We start from the raw sequence: 22,170 nt of genomic DNA, 5'->3' as shown, positions 1-22,170 counted from the left end.
AGCAAATTAAGTTCTACACACGGGTAATTTTAGTAAAATTTTAAATTCTTTATATAACCCCAATAAACAACAAAACAAATCAAAACCACAAAACAAACAGAAAAACCCCACTCCAAAACCAAACAAGATAACAAAGCCACACTTGGCGTTGGACTGGCTGCTGGGCTTTTTTGCATTGAGTGAGAGAGAGTGGAGATCACAAGAGCTGAAAAACTATTCCCGGGCAAAACTCTGATTGTTTTGAAATCTACCTTTTTTGAAGACAAGAGAAACTTTTCCTCCCCAGGAAAGCAGATTTCCTCTTTAACTTAAAAAGAGCAAGATTTCACATGATGTAAAGTAATCTTTTGGTTAGTAGGTATAATAGTTTGGATGTATGTTAATCATTGCATTGAGTCCAATACGAATGTGTGTATGGGTGTGTTTGCATCTGTGCACATATATTTTTCTTCAAGTGACAACTCCCTGTTGAAAGTTCATAAGGAATGAAATTAAACTTTACTTTGCAAGATGCACAAAGAATATGGAACAAATCAAGTGATAGATGAACAAGTTAAAAAAGGAGGACCTGTTTAGAAAGCTTTTATGTCTTTGTAGGAAATCCTGAAAAGCTCAACTGTCCTTTTTCAGTGTAAACATTGTCACCGTATTCTGCAGTTCTCTATTCCTCTGTTTTCTGTGTGTGTGGCATTTGGACACATGGATGCCCTACACCAGGTAGGGAAGGAGCAGTTGAGCAGCAAGAACTCATGTAGAACCTCTCAGAGAACCTGTGTAAGTTGTGTCTGCTCAGGTATGTTTTAGTGATTCCTTTACTGTTTGCCAGAGAAAACCAGCATATTTGTCGAGGCAAATTATTTACTAGGTATTGCATATCTTGACCTCTTTACCACTTGTAAATGCTAGAGAAGTTAATTTAAATTGCCAGATCACATAGTATCTGGACAAGATTCATTTAAAAGGTACCTGATAGTTATTTCCTTTCTCTCAGTTTATTTTTTCTCCCCCAACACCTGTACATGAATTGTCTGATTTGGCTGGAGAAATCTGGTAGGGGTAAAAATCAAGATATAGGAATTGTGTTTTTATGGGGGTTGGGGGTGGGGGTGGGTTTAATTCCCCAGAAGTCCTTTGTGTGAGAGGTACACCCATTTTCCTGCAGCAGGTGGGTACCAGACACTTACAGCATGCCATGCTTTGAATTTAAATGTTTGCAAGATTGCGCTTCAGGTCAGTAACCCTGTCAGAGACGTGTTCCTTGTGAGTGACTTGGAGTCCATGCTTTGTCTCTTGTGATGTAAGACTTAGGGCCACAGATCAATTTAGGGCTATTTCTCTGCCCTTTAAGTAGCTAAAGCCTCCTTAGTAGCTAAAATGTTGCCTGGGAAGGTACTATCTCTGTGTGGTTAGCAGGACAGGGTGAGCTCCTTCAGAACCTCTGACCAACATCAGAATGAACCTTCTATGGAATGCACAGATTTTATCTGTAGAGTAGCTTGTGTCATCTGAAGCAACATAACTTTTAGCTATGAAACAGGCCATATCTCTGGAGGCTTTAGGCAAATTCTGTGCCCTTCTAATTTCTTCAGTTAAATGCTTGTTATCCTCTCCAGTTTTGCTGTGATTGTTTTGTAAGGACGTGTGCTAAGGACAGTCTCTACTGAATGGAACCTAATAGGGCATTGAAATATTGATGAGTAAAAGGTTAATATTTAATTCCCCATCAATCTGAGCTGCTAGAAATTCAGTGAGCTTCTGTCCAAGAGACTTGCTGACATTATATGGTTTAATGCATCTGCAAGTTAAATGAGCATGGAGCTACAGGATTTTATTTTGCCAAAGGCCAAGGTGCTTTGTGTAATAGAAGAAAATCATAGAATCATCTCAATTTGAAAAGACCTCTACAATTATCAAGTCAACCATTAACCTAAAACTACCAGATTCACCACTAAGCCATGTGCCTTAATGCCATGTCTACCCATCTTTAAAGTACCTCCAGGGATGGTGACTCCACTACTTCCCTGAGTAATTGGTTCCAATGCTTGCAATCCCTTCAGTGAAGAAATCCTTCCTAATATCCCATCTAAACCTACCTTGGCACAATTTGAGGCCATTTCTCCTTTTTGTTTGATTTGTTACTTGAAAGAAGAGGCTGACCCCCACCTGGCTACACCCTCCTTTCAGGGAGTTGTAGAGAGCAATGAAATCCTCCCTGAGCCTCCTCCAAGCTAAACCTCTTCACTACCTAAGCCACTTCTAACAAGACCTATGCTCCACAGCCTTTACCTTTTTGCCCTTCTCTGGACATGCTCTAGGACCTCAAAGACTTTCTTACCATGTGCTACTATTTGTAGTTGTGCCAATGTCCCAAATTCTGCTCTTGTATACTCTTTGATTTACCACACAATGTTGTACCCATTGAGCTAAGCCAGCCACAAGGTCTTCAAAAGCTCATACCAGAGATCATGTATTAATATATTTTTGAGAACATCTGAAAAATAATATAATGTAAAGACAGATATAAATGTTTTGTAGTTGCATATTTCTTCTTTGTGCTGGATCAATGGCTTCCAGTCTTGAATACTTGCATTTCTGGTAGTTTCTTGGGAGACCTTAGCCAGCTAAAGTGATGGTTGTCTCACTTCTGTCCTCATTTGTGATTTGGTTGTTTGATGGTTTTGCTTCATTAAAATGCATTAATTTTTATTATGTTTGTATTTTTAAATACATGAAGATGGTCACAAATCCTGATTTTTATTAGTGAGATAGAACTTAAGAAAATATAGTGGAAAAGAAATGCTAATTCCTGCTTTTCATGGTCAGGTGTTGTCTCATTGAAATGGATGAAACACAGCTAGTATATTGGAGCCTCTTCATGCTCCAAGATAAAGTAACACTACAAGAAAAAAGGATAAAGAACTTCAGAAGGCAAGGAAAGGTTTCCTACTACCCCAGGAAAATATATTATTCAGTGACCTCCCGTGTGCCTGACTGAGCCAAAACCCATCAGTCAGTGCTCAGGTTGCATTTCTGTTTGAGAGTGCTTGGATTGCATTTGCTTTGACCACACACTCTTAGTAGGTCTGGCCACAAGGAGAAGTTGCTAATGGTAGATCACCAAAATATCTGCTTCACTGGTGGCTGTCCAAAAGATCGGTTCCATTTATGCATTTGCCATCAAAGCATTTATGTGAGGCCATCTCTGGCATTATAAGTTTAGCTTTTAAACCTTCACTGCCAGAAGAGACAAACTTGGACTGTTTCGTTTTTGCCTCCTTAATGTTTTTTTTTGTGTTGTTTTTTTTTTTTTCCTGGGAAACTGCGGAGATGATTGCTGGTATATGCACAGTAATAAAGCTTGTCAGACACAGACAGTCAGAATTCTTCTGAATTCACATTTAATTTATTCACAGCACAGCACGCAGCAGAGCTGATGGCAAGTCAGTGTGCTGCACTTTAATGAGATAACTGTTTGCCTCCCAGGTTTTGAGGTTTATGGTAGTTTTATTTGTCAACCTGGCCTAAGCCAAAAGGAATCACAGCTCTATACTAAAATATTTTATTTGCTTAGCTGATGCTTTTGCCAGAGGAGAAATCAGTGCAGTAATTAAATAGCACTGCTTTTATTTTAGAACAGCAATGGGTTTTTTGGTTTTTTTGAGTTTACAATATGTCCTTGTCAGAGTTCTGGCTCACAAATACTACCTAGATAAAAATATTCTCTTCAAAATTTTCCAGTTTTGGTGGAATTAAATTTCCACCTGTCTTTGAATTGATCTCCTCCTTTCATTTCCTTTAGAGGTATCTATTTCTGGGGTGGAGGTGCAGCATGGGAAGTATATCTGTAGTATCAAATGCAAATGCAGAAACTTCAGTGTGACAGAGAGCTGCATAGTCTGCCATTAAACAACAGATGATATGGCTACACTCTGGTTTTAAAATATAGTTCATTCCAGTTGGGCTCCTGTCTTACACCTTAGTCTTTTAGCAGTGTCAGATCCTCTTGTTAACTAATTATTGCATATGTGATGAAAAGAAGATGAACCCTAGTCAAGAAAATTGAGGTTATGATGTATCATTAATGAAACCATTTCTGTGGCACAGAGGGAATAGGCAGGGGTTGGGAGGCACCTGCATCAGCCTGCAGGTGGCTGTGGGATGCCAGTCCCTCGTGGAGTGGATGGGGAAGAGCACAGTGTGTGGGCAGTGTCCTACAGTCTGAGCTGTGTCCATCAGTGTCAGTGTCCTCTGACAGGCTTGCATTAATTTATCTAAACCCAGTTAAAATGTCATTTTAAGTTTTGCTCGTACTTGTACTCTTTGGTGGGCTTAGAGTACAACAATGTTGACAACAATGTTGTTGGATTCGATGATCTTAAAAACCTTTTCCAGCATAAATGATTCTGTGATTCTATATAGGAACATTGTTTCTGTACACAAAAGCATGCTAGGAAAAGGGTCTTTGAGACAGAGCTAGCATCTTCTGGGTGTATTAACCTTTAATGTCTAAAACCTGTCAAAGTGAAGGTCAGATTGACCTTTCAATTCACCGTTGTACCTTTGCATTATGTTTTCCACAAAGCTAAATCTACCTTTTGCAGGAGGAATGCAGACAGATTAAGAAACTGAATAATTATCTGTTCATTTTCTGCACCCTTTGTGATACAAACCATTGTCTCTTTGGCTTTAAACACATAAATAAATAATTATTGGGAAATAACTGATTTATGGAAAAATGATGTTACAGGGTTCACTTGAATGAATGTGCCTGATGTTTGTTATAATTTCCTCTTATTTCTTTGCTGGTAACAGAAGGTTGAGAAAATTGAGAGGGATATGGAGGGAGTGTATAGGAGTGGATATGCCATCAAGCATAATCAGTTTTGGGAAAAAGGAAAATCAAATTTTGTCCAGCCCTTTACTGAGACACTTCAGAAAAATACATTCAAGGTCTATATTTGGAAATACCAAACTGTGTTTGGCATTCAAGTCAGGTAATATAATCTATAGAAATCACAAGATCGAGCCAACCTTCTGTGTGTTTCTTCAAGCAAATTAAGAAAATGTTAATTTCCAGTGCTGTGCAGGTGGGAAGATGCACATAGACGAAATATCAGCACATTTGCCAATGTGTAATGCTTTTTATTTATAGATGTATTTCTTTTCTGTTGGACCATGAGCTGCCTGTTAGGCTGTGTCTCCCTTCAGATGTCGATAGCATATCAGAGCAAGGAGTCAGTCATGTGAGCAGGGAGGGCTGGTGAAGGTGACTGGGGGAGAGGGGCTCTGCCTCCCAAAAAGTGCCACCTCCATACCTTGACAGTTCACACATCTTCTGTCATTTCTTTCCGATCTGGAAAATTGAGCCTTTGGTATCAGATCAGTCTTAGTTCAGAGGTTATGTACTTGGTAGAGGGAAAATGTAAACTTCCAGCACACATTGCTGGGTGTTGTTTGTTACCTATATTGTTCAGAGCTGGCTGTTGATTTTATTGACCAGGCATTAAAGAGATCAGCTTAATGAAGATCTTACGGTTAACAAAAAATATTAAAGGTTTATGAGGTATGGGTTTTTATTAGTCTCCTTCTATTAAAGAATTATTTTAAGGACTTAACTTTGTGTCCAAGGATGTTGATCCTGACATTGTTATTTCTTGACACATTCATAAGGTTTCCAAGTTAATTTGTTGCTGGCAGTGTGTGTTTTCATTTTAAGGAGATTTTTTTTCCCTTGTTTTGTCTGTTACCTGATTATTTTGGCTGTGTAATAGGGTTTGCTGTGTAGTGCTAAGTTTTGTTGCATGAATGCTTAAATGTTTGGGGGCACTTCTCTTGTTTCTCTTATTTTCTGTGGAGTTGAGTTGGCTGAGTGAAACATGATTTCTCAGTGCTTGAAGTTCTCTACTTAGTTGTGTATAGTAGTTAAAATGAGTAATAGTTAGACGTTTAGGAGTATAGGTCTTCTGGGCATGGTGTGGAAATTCGAGAACTAAGTGGAAATGTGACTTCATTTTTCTTCATTTTGGACAATCTCTATTCAGACACCAAATTCAGTATCTTCCCATATTGCAGTAGTTTCCTTATGACTGTGATGGTCCCAGGCACATAGGAAAGATAATAACTTTTGACGACCAGCAGCTATAATTGGAAAAAAATGGATAAACTTTTAGATGTAGAAAGCTTTCTCCAGGCCTGAAATGGAAGCAGCAGACTTCAAGCTATATATGAAAATTCAACCTGACACTAATACTAGTGCTGTTTAAGAATATACGCTGTCTGAATAGCTCTGTCTGTGAAACCTGAAAGTGTTACTGTCTGCATATCGAGTGTATTCCAGCCTGGCTTGTGCTGACTGTATTCCAAAAAAATGCTTTCCCTCAGTACACCAAGGACTGACCAGCTGGGCATTGTTCTCATGTCATGGTGGGAGAAATGCCAAGTTGGCTTGTGTAATTTTAGTTTGTCAAACAGAAAGTATTATAGGTGGTATGCTGTTCCTGTCTTTCTTGTAGCTTACAGAGAACACTTGGGGGTCGTGGTGGATGTATCTGGGCTATGTGAAGCCATGTGTATTTGTCCCAACACCACTCACATACAGCAAATATGCAGAAGAAGGGTGTGTTTCCCTACAGGTGTTTCTGCAGGACCTGTGGCAGCAACTCTGGTCTTGTAGGCTCTTTCTCCTTTTGTCCTTGTGCACACCTCTCTGCCCACAACACCAAACACAGGGTGCTCACACCTGATTTCAGAGCCCAGCTTGCCTCTGCCCATCTGGTGAGTCCTGGTACTGTGGAGAGTTGGATCTTGCCTGCATCCCTTTAGTAATGGCCTCTACTCTTGAACCTGAGTTAGCATTTCCCACAAAACACCATCATCTTTTATCTTTTATGCTTCTGTGTATTACTGTGATGGAGAAACAGTGTTTCAGACTGGGAGTCTTATTCCAGTCTGTCATGGTTTAACCCCAAGCAGCCACTCAGTACCACTCAGCTGCTTTCTCATTGCCCCACTAGCAGAATCAGGGAGAAAACTGAAGAGTAAAAGCTGGAAAACTCAGAGATAAAGTTTATAAGAGAAAGAAAAATCCATATATACAAACAACACAGAGAATACATCTACCACTTCCCATAGACAGTCAGGTGTTCAGCCAACTCCAGTAAAGCAGGGCTCTATCACATGGAATGGTTACTTGGGGAGACAAATGCCATCACTCCAAATATACCCCCACTTCTTCTTTCCCGCTACCATATATCCTGAGCATGATGTCATATGGTCTGGAATATCCCTTTGGTTAGCTGGGCTCACCTGTCCTGGCTGTGTGTCCCCCTCAGCCTCCCATGATGGGTCCTTGCTAGTGTGGCACTATGAAAACCAGAAAAGCAGAAAATGCAGAAAAGACCTTGGGTCTGCGTAAACCCTGTTCAGCAATAACAAAAACATCCCTGTATTATGTCTCTGTAGAAGTTTCTCCAACTCCTACCTAAACCAAAGCAGACAGGGTCCTTGTTGAGGACTTCTTCAAGCTGCCTTGTACAGATGTAACTACCATAATTGGACCTCTGTGAGACAGAAAAGAGTAAGACTTTCTATTCATTACCTGTCTGCCATAGAAGGTTTTTCAGGGTTACAGTTTTAGACTTTAAACTTCTACATTCAATGTAGATGGACTTTAAATTCTTTGAAAGTAAAACTTAGAGCCTCTCAGGACCCTAATTTGCCCATTAGTAATAAAGGGATAGTATTTCCCTCCCCTTAGAGACTAATTCATTAATAGCAGAGATATGTATGCTGGGATACATCTCACCTAATTATAACTGACTGAAGTGTACTGTTTTTTCCTCATTTGAAGAGGGAGAAAAAGAATCACCTTCACTAATGAAGTATTCTAACTTACATTAGTCACAGATATGTGAACAAGGTAAATAGACATCAGAGGTCTTCCTCTTTCACCTCAGAAGGAATTTAGATAACCAGTACCAGTTTAGACAAGAGGGTTCATTTTTAAGTGGTTGCAACTTGATGAGATAGTTGGTGTGATAAGCATGGGCCAGCTAAGTGGATGTGCTTCTGTGTGATGAAATTAAGTACCCAATGAATTGCTGCTCCTGCACACAGAACTTCTTCAGCTGGGGGCAGTTTTAGTGCTATAATTTTGTAGCAATTTCCCAGTTTCTAATTTTTATTGGTGAGGATTCAAATCCCCTCTGAAAGTCTCTAGATCTAAATATCACCATACCATTGCAGGGGCAAAGTCATAAAAGCATATCTTTCCTTTGGCTTGGTTTCAAACAGGGTGACATAATTTTTATCAAACTGCCTCTATTATTGCTTTAATTCAGCAAATAGAGATTGCTAAGTAAGGTGCCTTTTCTAGCCAAAATGTCAATCAGAGCTGTATGCTCCACAGAGTACTGTACAAATTAGCATTTAAACATTGCTAGCGTAGTAATTATTTTGAGCATCTTTTTTTATGACACTCAGAAGAAAAGGGATGACTTTTTGGTAAGTTTCCAGACTCTAATTTTCTCCCTATATAAGTATGCTCTACCAACATGTCTTTCCCCTCTGGCTGTGGAGTGTTTCTCTGCTGTTGATACCCAGCTGGGAGCTCCCTGTCTTAGTTATTGAGCTGCCACAATAGAGGCAGGAAGGATCCAAACAGCCTTTGTATATGTGGTTTGAATGTTCAGGGGATTTGATGAATAGACAAACATATGATCTGAATGCTAGGGAGATGATTTGATGGCAAACAAAAGGTCACATACCAGCAAAACTGTTAAATGGTGCCATGAGGGTGGGAACTGCTGTTCTGCTCACTGTTCATTTTCCTCCTACACTGAGGGCCAGATTCTGCCTCCATTGCAGCTGCCCTTGCTGCACAGGATGGGGGAGTCTTTTGGATGATGTGCCTGTGTGCAGCCACTAAAAGGAGCATGCAGCAGGGGTGGATTTCAGCACAGATTGCCTCCTGTCCCTCCTTATGGGCTGTTGATGTGCAGCATCATACACAAACCCATGTCTAGCATTCACACTTGGCTTGTCATCCTTGAATATGTCATTAACTGTCCAGAGTTTGTGTCTCTCTTCTTGGTTGGTGAAAATCAGTCAGTGCCATGAAATCTGGCTTTTTGTATGCAAATAATTGAACTGTCTTGTTTCTGGAGTTATTCAAAGGATGCAGACTTGTGGAAGAAGGAAACAATTTGTGTTTAATGTGGATTTGTACCTTGTCACTGATGGATATGCAAGATGAAATAAGGCAGACGGTGGAATGTATCTTCTGCTTTTGTGGGTAGCTAAGCACATGCAGCAAGAAGTTCCTGTGCTTCAAGTGCACTTCAGCAAATATAGAAGGCATTGTATTGTCAGTCTCTTCTCAGACAATAGAGTTTGCAATTTGAAAGCCTTTCTTCTCAAGGTTTTGTGCTGATTATTCTTTTGGCTTGCACTTACCTGCACCATGTTTGTTTTTTGTTATTAGTGCTTCAGGAAGATTACATTTCACCTAGCAGATCCAGCAGATGAATAGAACTCTGCATTTGAAAACTGAGCTCAAACAAATCTGCCTGGAACAATGCTTGGAAACCAACTGTGAATGTTGAAGAACTGTATGAGACCTGAAACTCAGTAAAACCAACAGCTATATCACTGTTAAAAAGGGTTGAAATCTTTATTTTCAATTTTAAAATTGTGTTTCCTCAATGGCAGTATTATTGCATGTTGTTGTTAAACACCACCAGGCTTAAAACAGTCTCATTTGGAAGAGCCTACATGTCATTTACTTACAGCAATAGACAGAATCCCACAAGTCAGGGTCTCAGAGGTCCTTGGGAGCAGAAAGATAGAATGATACACTCAAGAGTTGTTTTCAAAAGAACTCATGATTAGTTTCTCTGGAAATCTGTTTGAGAAAAGTGCTTGTCCCTATAGCAAAGGAGTGATTGTTTGGGTTTTTTTTTTCGTTTTTTCTTTACTGTTTCCAGGGAACAGAGATTTTAATGCCTTTAGCTAGTAGTATGTACATGATTTTCAGAAAACCAGAGTACTTACGTGGAAGACAGGTATGTCATGATTCATGATGGGAAAAGATACCTTTTTTTCCATTAGTGAATTCTCTAAAAATAAGGTGACTGCATGTTGATAAGATGCACAACTTCTTCATAAAAAAACTTCTCACAATTTTTCTATATTGTAATTTGTGAATTAGAGCTAATTAAAATATGTCAGTAACCTAACAAAATTGTAGGAAAGGTTTTGGAGCTTCCTACAAATTTTATTTCTGATGAATATATTTAGATTTAGAAACATGCACTCTGGTAAGAGATGTTTCTTTTTTGTTTACAAATCAGTGATAATGTTAATAACAAAAGATTTACAGACTAGGTGTTTTCATAAGTGAGAAACAATTTGCCATGCAATTATTTTTTTACTTCCTTTTCAAAACACTAAACATTTTAACTGTGTGCAAGGGTGAATGGTTTACTGTCATGAGCACAACATGAACTTCTGCAAAAAGGAAGTTTTTTATCTCCTCTGCTGTAATGGGATCTTTCTGATAGCTCACGATGCTTCCATGCAGAAGGGGTGGACAATGTCCTTGCAACACCACCTGGAGCACCGGATGCCTGTAAGGGCAGAGCACAAGCTCAGCAGCTCTGTGGTGGCTTGTTTTGGCTGGATGAACTGGCAGCAGTGCTGAGGGGTCCTGGCTGCCCGTGGTGTGCAGGTCTTCAGGGTGAAGGGTGGCAGTACAGCTGCGCTGTTGTGGACAACACAGATATTCTTATTGATTGGCATTAATGAGAATGTTGTGAAGACATTGACTGTCTATTTGCACCACTAAACACTGCCCCAACTAAAAATCCAGCAATATCTGGTTCCTATGTCACACTTCTTACTAGGACACCTTTAATGGGGGACAGTGTACTATTAGCTCAGTGTTTTGGAACTGACTGTCGAGTGATGAAGAGTTTTTCACCAAAGCTATGTCCTGAATTTGTCTTTCACACCTCCCTCTGGATCTCAGCTGTGGGTTGGAGGGATGGAGGGTCCTGGGAACTTTGGTTTCACATGCCCCACAGCTTCAGTGATGTCCTAGGAGGAGGACTGTCCTGTATCCAACAGGGAGGTTAAAGTTGTGGAAAAACTTTTTAAACAGACTTACATGAAGATCTATGTCTCTTGCCAGTTGGTCCTCTTTAAGGTAACTGCAAGTGGCTTGCTGTATTTTTATTTTACCCAGTAGAGCTGAACCTAAAACGAGTAAACAGGACTTTATTTTTCAAAATATCTCAGTTACTCAGTATTTTTCAAACTGCTGAATTAATGTTTATAACTGGAGGAAAGGTAGAGAGGAAAAAAAAAAGCCACCAATCATGGTGGAAGTTTGATTGTCTCCTTGTAAAACAGCACTAGCAGCATTGTGGAACAGCTGCCATCATTTCTGGCTATCAGGTGCACCTGTTGAACACAGAGGCTATCTGCCAGTTCATTTCACTGAAGAATTACTTAATGATTTAAAGAAAAGGGTCTCCTTCCATGCAGACCACTCGCATCCTCATGTAACAACACATGGGTCAGAAATTAGCAAGTCCTTGCAAGTACCTTGAAAATATTCAGGGTGTCATAGACCTAAAAAGTGGAGAGGAAGAGGATGTTAAGGCAGTTTGGTCTGTGATATTCCTGACCAAGTAAGAAAGGGAATCTCTATCCAGAAAAAAGGGGTGACACATAGGTTGTTTGAGAATTCATAGGAAGCATGGAAGAATATGTGCTGGCATCATCACCATACTGTAAAAATCAGCTTTACTAATACCTTCAGCTTTACCAGTAGCAGCTGTGGAATTACTGCAGCTAACAATACTTTGACTTCTATGCTGTGTGTCAAACTGAAGCCAAACCACTGTCAGTCTAGGTCATTGCAGTCATTGCCATTATGTCCACAGAAGACATGACTTCTTTTTCTGAGCATATGCAAGACTGAAAACATTTAATTTTCAGATTATTTGAAATGTTCTTACAATACATTTACTAATTTTAAGTTTTACTGAATTAAAGTTAGCTTTTGAAGCCTTGAAAAGAATTGAAATTAGTTGGAGGATAACAATAGTATGCAATTACACATTAGAAAAATACTATGAAATGATGGATTTTACTTAGTGTTAGTATGAAACAGCTAAACTAATAATTGCTTTTGAAGACACAAGCATATCCAGTGTAAATTAGATGTATCCTGAGTCTGGAAAAAGGACAGATCATCTGTCTGTTTTTCAATTAATCAATAGTACCACCTGTGCTTTTTCATTGACTTCTTAATACTGAAGTCTAACACTAACAGCCAGATCTGCAGCAGTCTAAATTGGCCTAATGGGTCATTAGAGCTATACTGATAAATGCCAACTGGGGATCTGGTGTGGACTGTAGGCTGGAAACCTAGGAAATGAAATAGCATCAATACTGTTTTATAACTGGTTTCATTCATTTCTTGTAGCCGTCTGTATTGTGTAGTGGCTTATTTGATTGCTGTGTTGACTCAAGCAGGGATAATGTTAGCAGCAAATAATGCAGGAAGAACTGATTGAAATTGGATTGCTAGGCCTTAGAAGGTGTTTGACAGGAATCTAGGCTGATTGATCATGTGGACCTTTAAACTGCCTCTTTAGTGATGGTAGAAGAGATGTGTAGAAGACAGGTATTGACAGTTCGAGTTCTCTCTATTCTGTGTGTCTTTACTTGTCTTCATTGTGTTTGCAAAATGAAATTAAAAGTGTCTTTATGTTACTGCGCTGGTGAGGATATAGTCCGGGTGACGAGGCAGATAGATATTTTGCAATCCTAGCTAAGACTCTTCTGACAGTTGCACTTGTAATTCTTTCCTGTATCTCAGTGTGGTGGTTTGTTTAATTTGCTTGGTTGGGCTTTATTTCATCTACAGGCTAAAAAGCATCTAAGTATGTCCTGTTTCCTGTCTGTTGATTGAGATTGATTGATAGCTCTGGTGTTTTGCTGTGTTTTCTGTTCTTTTTGATATATTTTCATGGCTAAAAACACAGCTCACTTTTGCTTATATTTCCATTTAGCAACGACAAATAAATAGTTTTATTTGAAGTTTTTCTCTGGGTTCTTCTTTTCCAGCTGGGTGCATCTCTCTGCTGCTTCTCTTTATAAAACCTCTTGGCTCATTGTCTTCCAGTTTTGGTGCCACCTCACAGCAGGAGACTATTTTTCTGGCATTGATCCTGTGTTTTACAGTTTTTGCAATTGCTTTTCTTCATTTGGTGTGTAGAAAGTCACATTTTTATCATGCTCCTGGAAAGGACAGCCTACAGTGGCTAAACATGACTGGAGAACTGCTGTGAGAATCTGAGCAGAAAAGCATGGTGCAGGACCAGGCTGAAAGGTGTGAGGGCAGCACTGTGTGAGGAGGATGTGCTCTGACACCTGCCATGGACCCTGGGTGCCAGCAAGCTCAGAATGCATCATTGCTGATGGCTCATAGGCCTTGCAGCTGATATCTTAGGAATGCCATGACTTGAATGCTCAAAAATCTTTGAATGAGACTATTTTCCTTGTTATGCAGTTGGATGTGAAAGATAAATACCGCTTGTGTGGAGGAGGCCTCCTAGAAAGGTCTTTTCTCTGTTGTTCCTTTCTGAAGCAGTCATATTGTAAAGCAGGGATGTACATAAGGGAGCAGAAGCTGTGCTGCTATTTTCAGGCCTCTGGGCTTAAGAAGGCCAGTGACACCATGGTGTGGTAACTTGGCAGAGGGCTTATATTTATGGCCACCTGAAAGAGCCCATGTGCTTCCTTGTGGTGGTACGGCTCCACTTTCCCATTCTTTTGCCCAGTCCTGAGTTACAGAAAAGTAAACTGACTCCATGGGAACCCTTAGGCTGGAGGGGTGCTCCATTTGAGCATGTGTTGCTGGTGAATTCCAAAAAGTTCAGCCTTCAACTACTAAGTGACGTTTTTCTAGAGTTTGGCAAGAAAAAAATGCTTTGGCAGAAATGACATAGTGTTTTCCATTTGTATTGCAGGGTCCTAGGGAAATTGCTTCAGTGCTTTCCTCTAGAGCCCATGAAGTTGAACATTACAATGTCTTTGCTTATAGTTGAGGAGACCTTGGATGAGAGACTTCTTATAGAGCACCTGGTCTCAGAGAACGAGCCTTGCATTCAGCAGATTGGCTGAGGGAGTTATTTTGTTTCTAGCTCTTTATCAAATCTGCCAAGCAGTGCACAAAAGTAGAAGAATGTGAACATTTGAGGCAACCAAATGATAAGGAAGAGTGCCTAGCAAGGGCAGTGGTCAAAACATAAAAAACCTAACAAGGTTTTCTCTTACTCCTCTTTGCAATATTTTTCGTCCTTTGGTTATCTCTCAGGCATGGTGTGGTCAGCTAAGTCTATATGCACAGCTTTTTAAAGGGATATTTTAAAAGTGGTTCTTTGTGAAAGCCTTTGCAAACTGACTCTGGAAAGGGTATAATATTTTGCAGCCTTTCCCCCAAGCATTACATGAGCTGCTCAGATTTGCATCACTTTTTCAAACTCAGTGACCGAGAAAAAGAAAACAAAACTAGCCTGGATTTCTTGTGTGCTAATATAAAACTTTATCCATATTGTCTTTAGACTGTCCCATTCCAGAGTTCTGGTAAACTGACTGCCAGTGCTCTCATACAGTTCAGGAAGAGTCCTTTTTCTCTGCATTGCAGGTGTTCTTGCAGCACAGTTTGATATTTGTAAAATTGAAGAACCTTGCCTTGAAATTTCTTGTGATGATCCATCTCAGATGGCAGTGGTTGTCTTGTAGAGGTCTTAAAAGGAATAGGAAGCCTGATTTAAGGGATCATTCTTCCCACTGGCTTTGCAATGCAGTTTCATTTTATCCAGACACATACCTCTTGGACGTCCTTTTTTTTGCCTTAAAATTATGGGTGAAGATGCAGAAGCTATATATGCTGTGCAAGTAGTTTCTGTCAGCTTCAGGATCACTAGAACTGTTTAGAAGGGATGCTCAGGTTTAGTAGAAAATACTGCACCTTTTTCATTTTGTTGGTTTTTTTTAAATTACTATTACTGGTTTTAAAATAGAAAGGAGAGCTCAAATAAGAACTATACTGAGGCTAGTAGATGTGTCAATGCAATCATGAGTTAGGAAAAAGCTGTACTGTATATCAGAGAAAAAAAAATCCAAGAAGAGGACATAGGCAAGAGGTGAGGGAAAGGAAAAATGAAGTATCCAAAATCTCCTGTGTTGCCAAAAAGATACAATAGGTGGCAATAGAGATACCAGTGTAATCAGAGGCAATTACTTTAAGGGAAATTTCTCATGCTTAAGAGTATCAAAGAATGTTTTTCATGAAAGTAAGCCAAATAAAAGCTCAAGAAGGAGAAGTTGTCTAATTTGATGCTATTTTAGAGTGTGAACATTGAATTACCTGTCCTCTCTGTGTGCATGGAGAGGAAGAAATATGAGTACACTCTTTTTTAGGAGCCTTCTCAGGTGCATGCTGTCCTTCAAGGCTTTTATGTCAATGATAGCATTTGGATTATGAACCAGAATTGTGGTTGGAAGGTGCTCACTGTTGCCAGATGCCTTTTCGCAGGCTCAGCAAAGCTGCCTGGGATCATCACAATCTCTCACTAGTCCCAGAGCTATTGGCTCACAATTTTAGTGCTTCTGATTGCCCCAGGAGATATGACTTGGATGCTAATGACACACTCAGACAGATTGAGCTGGTGCTGGAACAAAATACGCCCCAAACTATTCCTGGCACAATAATCTTATGCTTAGAATCAGATATACCTCTTGCTATTTTTTCCTCCCTTTTTCCTTCCTTCACATTCTTGTCTGCTAGTCCCTAAATTAAGATGAAAAATAGCTATTATGGTACTTCTGAGACTAGTGTTTAACTAAAATGCGAGATCTGATAGAGATCTCTCATGCATCTGAACACTGAGCAGTGAGCTTGCAGAGAAAAAAGATGCAATACTAGATTTGTTTGCATAGTTCAGAGAAAAGCAAAGACTTGAAAGAATTTTCATTTGTGCAGTTTGGGTAATAGACAATAGCTGCAGCTCTGCCCCAGTGAATTTACTTCCAAGTGATTTGGTAGGTAATTTGTCTTCAAATTTTACTTGGGCATAAAATACAAGGTTATATGTAATTCTAATTTATGTGATCTAGAATATTCTATACAATCTTCATATATGCAAACACATAAACACAAGACCATGGCAATCTGCATATTACAGCACTTGACCTGCACCATGCAAGCTGCGGCGGTGTGTCTAGTCTGCTGCTGAACTTACAAATTCTGATGATCTTAAACTATATGCTTTAGGTGCTTGATCAATCCTAATGAAATGATTGCTTTTAAAAACTGTTAGGTTTTTTTTTGCTCTTGCTCTGCCAAAAATTAGAAGCTGATTTACTGATTTTTGTAAGTTTGGGTTGAAGTTCTTCCATAAATCCTGCTGGTTTTTAGCCTGATAGGTGAAGGGACCCTTCTTCTATTACAGAATTTGTGTTATGTGTTATGTGTCTGCTCACAAAATACTGTGAAATCATGTTTTCAGTTTCACTTGACTGAACAAATAAAAATAACTTTTCTAGTGGCTTGTTGTGGGCAGGTTTTTAAAGTTTCAAGCCTTTTACACTGCTTTAAATTGCCAGCGCAGTGCACAAATGTTGGACAGAGTTGTTTTTTTTAATGTGGTATATGCACAGGCAGTACCACTGCCTTCCTTCTTCACCTTTTCTTCTGTGTAGAGATCAGAGGTTTAGACCACATTTGGAAAAAAACAGTGGAGAAGACAGACCAGCTGAATCTCTCAGTCCTCAGCATGATCCTTTCCACTTTTACATCTATAATGCAAAAATGTTTTGCACACTTCTGTTTGCCTTTGAGTGCCTGCAGGAGTTCTGGTGGCCTAACTCGCTCTGGAGGAGCAGTGAGGAATGGCTCTGGGCATGGAGAGCAGTGCTGCTGCCCTGAGCCTGCCCTGCTGCTCCTGCAGCACTGGGCAAGGGCTCTGCTGCGCTGGGCAATCAGGAGAAGGAGCCTTCTCCACCCTGTGCTGTGTCCTGGCCCTACTGCCCTTTTGCTGGTTTCTAGCAACGTTAATCTTACATTTTCCTGGGTAAAATCTGCCTTGTTTAGAGCCTGCATTTGATTAACTAGTTATTCACTTTAAAAAAGGTGAGCTTTTAGAATATGTAGTCCGGGATTCTTAGAAAACCCCTGCTGTCCATGTACTGCTGCACCATGCTGCCTTCTGAGTGCTGTCTGCATGAAGCTTCCAAGGAAATCTGTCAGGAGGTGGCTTGCCTGGGAAGAAGTGGGAGGCCAGCTGCACTTGACAGTGCCTCAGAAAAAGTTACTTGACCTGATCCTACACAAACAATTACAGGATAGTAAAGAAGTTACTAAGTAAGAGGGAATACTCTCAGGAGGGCAGGATGTGCTAAACTGTTAAAGAACAGTTTCTTTAACAAAACTTGAGTTTATGATGGCCATGGTTGTGAATGTGCTTACACTGTTTGGAGAGCTAGAAATATAATCACAGCTTGTTTTTTCTTATTCCTTTACTTTTCAATACAGTTCTAAGAATTTGAAAAGCGGAATTAACTGGTAACAGTGTTCTAAAAGGAACAGGAGCTGGTCTTTCTGTTGGCAGGAGAGAACTTTGAGAAACTGCATGTGGGTACTTTTCTGTACACCAAACGTATTAGTATGAATTGAATAATAAGTAACCTAATCAGATTTGTAGCCAAGCTTGCCTATCATACTGTGATAATTACTAGCTACCCAGGGCCTTAGTACCAAGCAGATCCTTCCCCATCTCCCAACCTGCTTTATTCTTCAGGAGTTCTTTTTGGGATAGAAGCAGTGCTTAGGCAAGGCACTGATCTTAGCTCAATCCAGTGACCAGAAACACTTCCCATAAGCCATATTCCATAAGCTGTTTCTTAACAGCTTCAAGAAGTACCATCTTTGGCTGAGTCAGGAGCACTTCCTCACGGTCATGGAGTACTGGCAATATCAGCACTGGTGGGCTCCCTCTGGAAACAATTATAGCCATGTTCAAAAGTACAAACCAAAATGATTCTCAAGGTATTTCACAGTTAATAAGGACATGTAAGAGGAACAAGAGCAAGTAATTGTTTAAAGTCCTCTCGTGTTGCATGAAAATTTTATTTTTTTATAGGGAAGACAAAGCAAAGTCATCCAGGTCTGAAAGTTGGTCTTTAGATATGGAATGCCATTTCTGGACTGACAGCCTACCAGTTCTGCTTTCTTCCTGGCTAAGAAGCTGCTTCAGCAAGGTGTTTTGGAGAAGTCTTCAATCATGTGTTGTAAACTCTGCATCATTTTTTTTCTATTTCACTCAGGAGAAGGGAGGATTGGACCAGATGATCTCCAGAGGTCTCTTCCAAACTCAACCATTCTGTGAACCTCTGAAAAGAAACTCTTTGTTCTGTATTACACTGAGCAAGAAGCAGATGCTTTGTGCTGGGTTTTGAATGTTTTGCACATGCAGTTCTAGGCTGTGTCCTAGATTGGTCCAGTAGCTGGTGAGTCTGTTGAAGTTGTGCTCGGACATTTGATGTGGACTGAGGGGCTCCAGCTGAGATGGTTTGGCTGAGAAATGCTCAGTTCCACCTGTGGCAGAAGTAGCATTAGAAACGCAGGCAGAGGTTGGAAAAAAAGAGGTTCTGCTCACCCTTGCAAGCAAACCATGTTAAAATGTTTGCTTAGTGGTTACTGTGCTCCTGTCTGTTTTCTCAGATTGTCCCTTTGTCCGCAGGATAGTCCCAATAAAGCAGTACAGTGCAGACTCCCAGTGCTGTATTCCCAGGCATAGGACTGGAGTCCAAGTTACCTTTATGTGCAATTCCAGTGGCTGTTCCAGAACTAACCTGGTGGTGGGAAGATGTCGGGGTGAAGGGGGGAGAGGGGGGGCCCTATCACTTCTGGGAAATTATGAGGCAAGAAGGAAACAAATGTTTCCTTTCATTGTTGTTTCACACATTTTAACCAATGTCTTCAAGGCAGAATGAGATACTAAGATACAAGAGTGCAATCTCTTGTAGCATATCAGCATATATATGTATGTATACATGTATATATATATATATATATATATATAGTTGTATACATGTATGTCAGTTTTCAATGTCATCCAAGTATTCCTGTTCTCTGGACTTGTTCAGATTTTTGCTTTACCTGAGGTAGTGTGTACCTCTCTTCCCATGCCTTTAGATTGTGGACTCCAAGTGTGAATATGTGACTAAGCCCTGTGACATTCAGCTGGGGTCGGGGACACACAGCTGGTGATACACACTGGAAGAACAACTGGAAATTGAGGCAGTTACATGTGGGGACACTTGGACACCGGGCAGTCTATAATCTGTTTCTCCCAGTTTTGGTTTTGTTTTCCTGTGCACTGCTTTTATCAAACAAAGCTGATATCACCCAAGCAGTTTGCATGCTAAAGGGAAATGGAGTTAAGTCTGAATTAGATTTCTCTTGGCAGCACCTTTTGACTTCCTGAGATGTGCTGTGGCTTTGATGAAGAGAGCAGCATTCAGCCATCTCAAAAAGAAGGCAAAACACAATATTGAGGTGCATTAACTCTAGTGCTTGTGACTAGGCTTTGCTGTTCCTTGAAGTGGCAGTGCAACTAGCTGACAAATCATAGGGCTTCTCCCTTGAATGATTGATTTTTTAAGGTTAAAAAAGACAAGGAGAACAGACCAAATGAGATTCCAAGAACGTCTGCATTGAATTCCTGTGTACCAAAGGTCATAGACTTTGTCCTAGCTGTTCTCTCCATCATCCAAGAAACATGTTACCTGCTGTCAGTCACTATAGAGCCTTCATTGATACAGATGTCTTTAATGAAATCGTGTGGCACTGCATGTGACATTTCAGCAATAATCAAAAAGGTATGACATCTTCTAAATACAGAAAGACAAGGGGTAAAGCTTTTAATTACAACCGAAGCACTAGTAAAACGTTCCACTTCTAACAGCTATCAGATAACTACTGGCACAGAGACAAGATAATCCATGGATGGAGAGGAAGACAGCAAAGCATGCTAAAACCTGTGAACTATTGCTTCTATTAGTTTGTGTTTTTTTCTGATAGTTACAGATCTTCAGGGTGTGATTGCTGCTGTTGGGAGCATATTGGTCAGTGCTGTTCAATTATAGGTGCTGTTTACAAGGCTGTATTTTCCAAGGGATGGCCAGAGCTGACAGGGAAGCAAGGGAAGGCACAGCAAAGTTCAGCTACACTTGTCAGCTTTGTGAATGATATATTTAAGCTTAGCCACCACAAGTAGTAGATTTAACATGTCTCTATGTAAATCTCCAAGAGATTGAAGGAACAATTCTGAGCTAAAAGGCATTCTCCCTTAGGCACTTCTTTCAGCACCAAGCCCAAATATTTTTTTAAATGCGGGAGCCATTTAGCCCTCCAGGGAAGGCATAAATATGGGCATAAATATGTCCACAGTGAGCTGTAGTGGGTTAAATATTCCCAACTGTCCTATTACAGGAATCCAGTAAAGAAAACAGTAGACTGTTCTCCCTAGTAAAAGTACTAGCAGGTGTTTTCTAGCAATCTAAGTGTTACTGCACAATTTATTCTTTGATACCTAGTTTTTGAAAACTTAGTGTCTTGGTAGCTGAAACTGGAAACTTCTGTTCTTTGACTCATGGCTGGTGTAGGCATTTTAAGTGTCTCTTGATAATTTCTTACAGAATAATGGAATAGTTTGAGTTGGAAAGGATCTTAGAGATAATTTGTTCCAACCCCTTTGCCAAGGTCAGGTACATGTTTCACTAGACCAGATTAAAAATGCTACCCAGCACTTGGCCTTGAACACTTTCGTGGATGGGGTATCCACAACTTTCTTGGGCAAACTGACCCAGTGCCTCATTGCCTTCTGAGTAACACTGCTCACTTCTTGACATTTAATCTGAATTTCCCCTCTTTTAGTTTAAAACTGTTCCTCTGTGTCCTATGGCTGTCTGTGTGAAAATTTGTTCTCACTCTTCTAAGACCCCTTTAGCTACTGGAATGCTGCTATTCAGCAGCTTTCTCTTCTCCAAGCTAAACCACAGCTCTTTCAGCCTGTCCTCAGATTAGAAGTGCTCCAGCCCTTTCATCATCTTCATGATCAAAGGCACTCCTCTGGACTCAACTCAGCAGGTCCCTGTCCTTCCTGTGCTGGGACCCCAGCTCTGGATGCTCCAGCTGGGTCTCAGCAGAGCAGAGCAGAGGGGCAGAATCCCCTCCCTCCCCTGCTGCCCACGGGGCTCTGGACACGTTTGGCTCTCTGGGCTGTGAGTGCCATGGCCAGGGCATGTCCAGCCTCTCACCCACAGCACCCTCAGGTCCTTCTGGGCAGGGCTGCTCTGGGTCTGTTCATGCCCAGCCTGTGCTGACACCAGGGGTGTCCCAAGGTGCAGCACCAGCACCTGGCCTTGTTAAACCTCATTAGATACCAATGAACCCACTTCTCAAGCTTGTCCAGGTCCCTCTGATTGGCGTCCCATCCTTCAGGAGGTATGTCCTGTTCTGTAGTGGACCAGCTTTCTCCATGATTTCTTTTGCTGCTGATATATCAGCAGAAGCTGTCTGCTGCCTTCCCCATCCCTTTCAGGCTTCCCTGTCCAGCTGTGTCCTTCCTAACTCCCTCTGTACCTTTGTCCTCTGTTCCTCCCTGGCAACCAGTCCTTGCTAAAACCTTTGTTGTGGCTTTTTATGTTTAATGCCACTCAGAAGTTACCCCTTCAGCCAAACCTGCCTCCTGCCTTGCCTCCTTGTTTCTTTGCACTCTCTTCATATGCTTTAGAGAAGATACTTTTCAAGTTCAGCCCTTTCTCCTGAGTCTCTTGGCATTTAAGATAATTGAGTTCTTCCAGGCTACCATTTACCAATTTCCTGAACAAGCCAAGACAGTTGCTCTGAAATCCAGGATCTTTATTCTGCTTTTTGCCTTCATTACTTTCCTGAGTATTTCAAATTCTTATTTCTCTGCATAGTCACTCAGTCTAAGGCTGTCATCAGCCTTTATGTCCCTATCCATTTCTTCCTTAATTCATACAACATCCAGCAGTGCAGCTTCACAACTTAAAGGAGAACCTGCAGAA

General features: G+C 40.5%; 1 protein-coding gene across 1 annotated transcript in view; it reads left to right on the top strand.

Moving 5' to 3' along the window:
• The window catches only part of PLCXD3 (phosphatidylinositol specific phospholipase C X domain containing 3), a 75,032-nt gene that overhangs the window by 21,299 nt on the left and 31,563 nt on the right, over nt 1-22,170 (top strand). The window lies entirely within an intron of this gene.

Source organism: Parus major, chromosome Z, assembly GCF_001522545.3.
Source record: "Parus major isolate Abel chromosome Z, Parus_major1.1, whole genome shotgun sequence".
Classification (NCBI taxonomy): domain Eukaryota; kingdom Metazoa; phylum Chordata; class Aves; order Passeriformes; family Paridae; genus Parus; species Parus major.
Note: the sequence above shows the minus strand (reverse complement) of the source record. Positions and strands in the feature narration are given on the sequence as shown.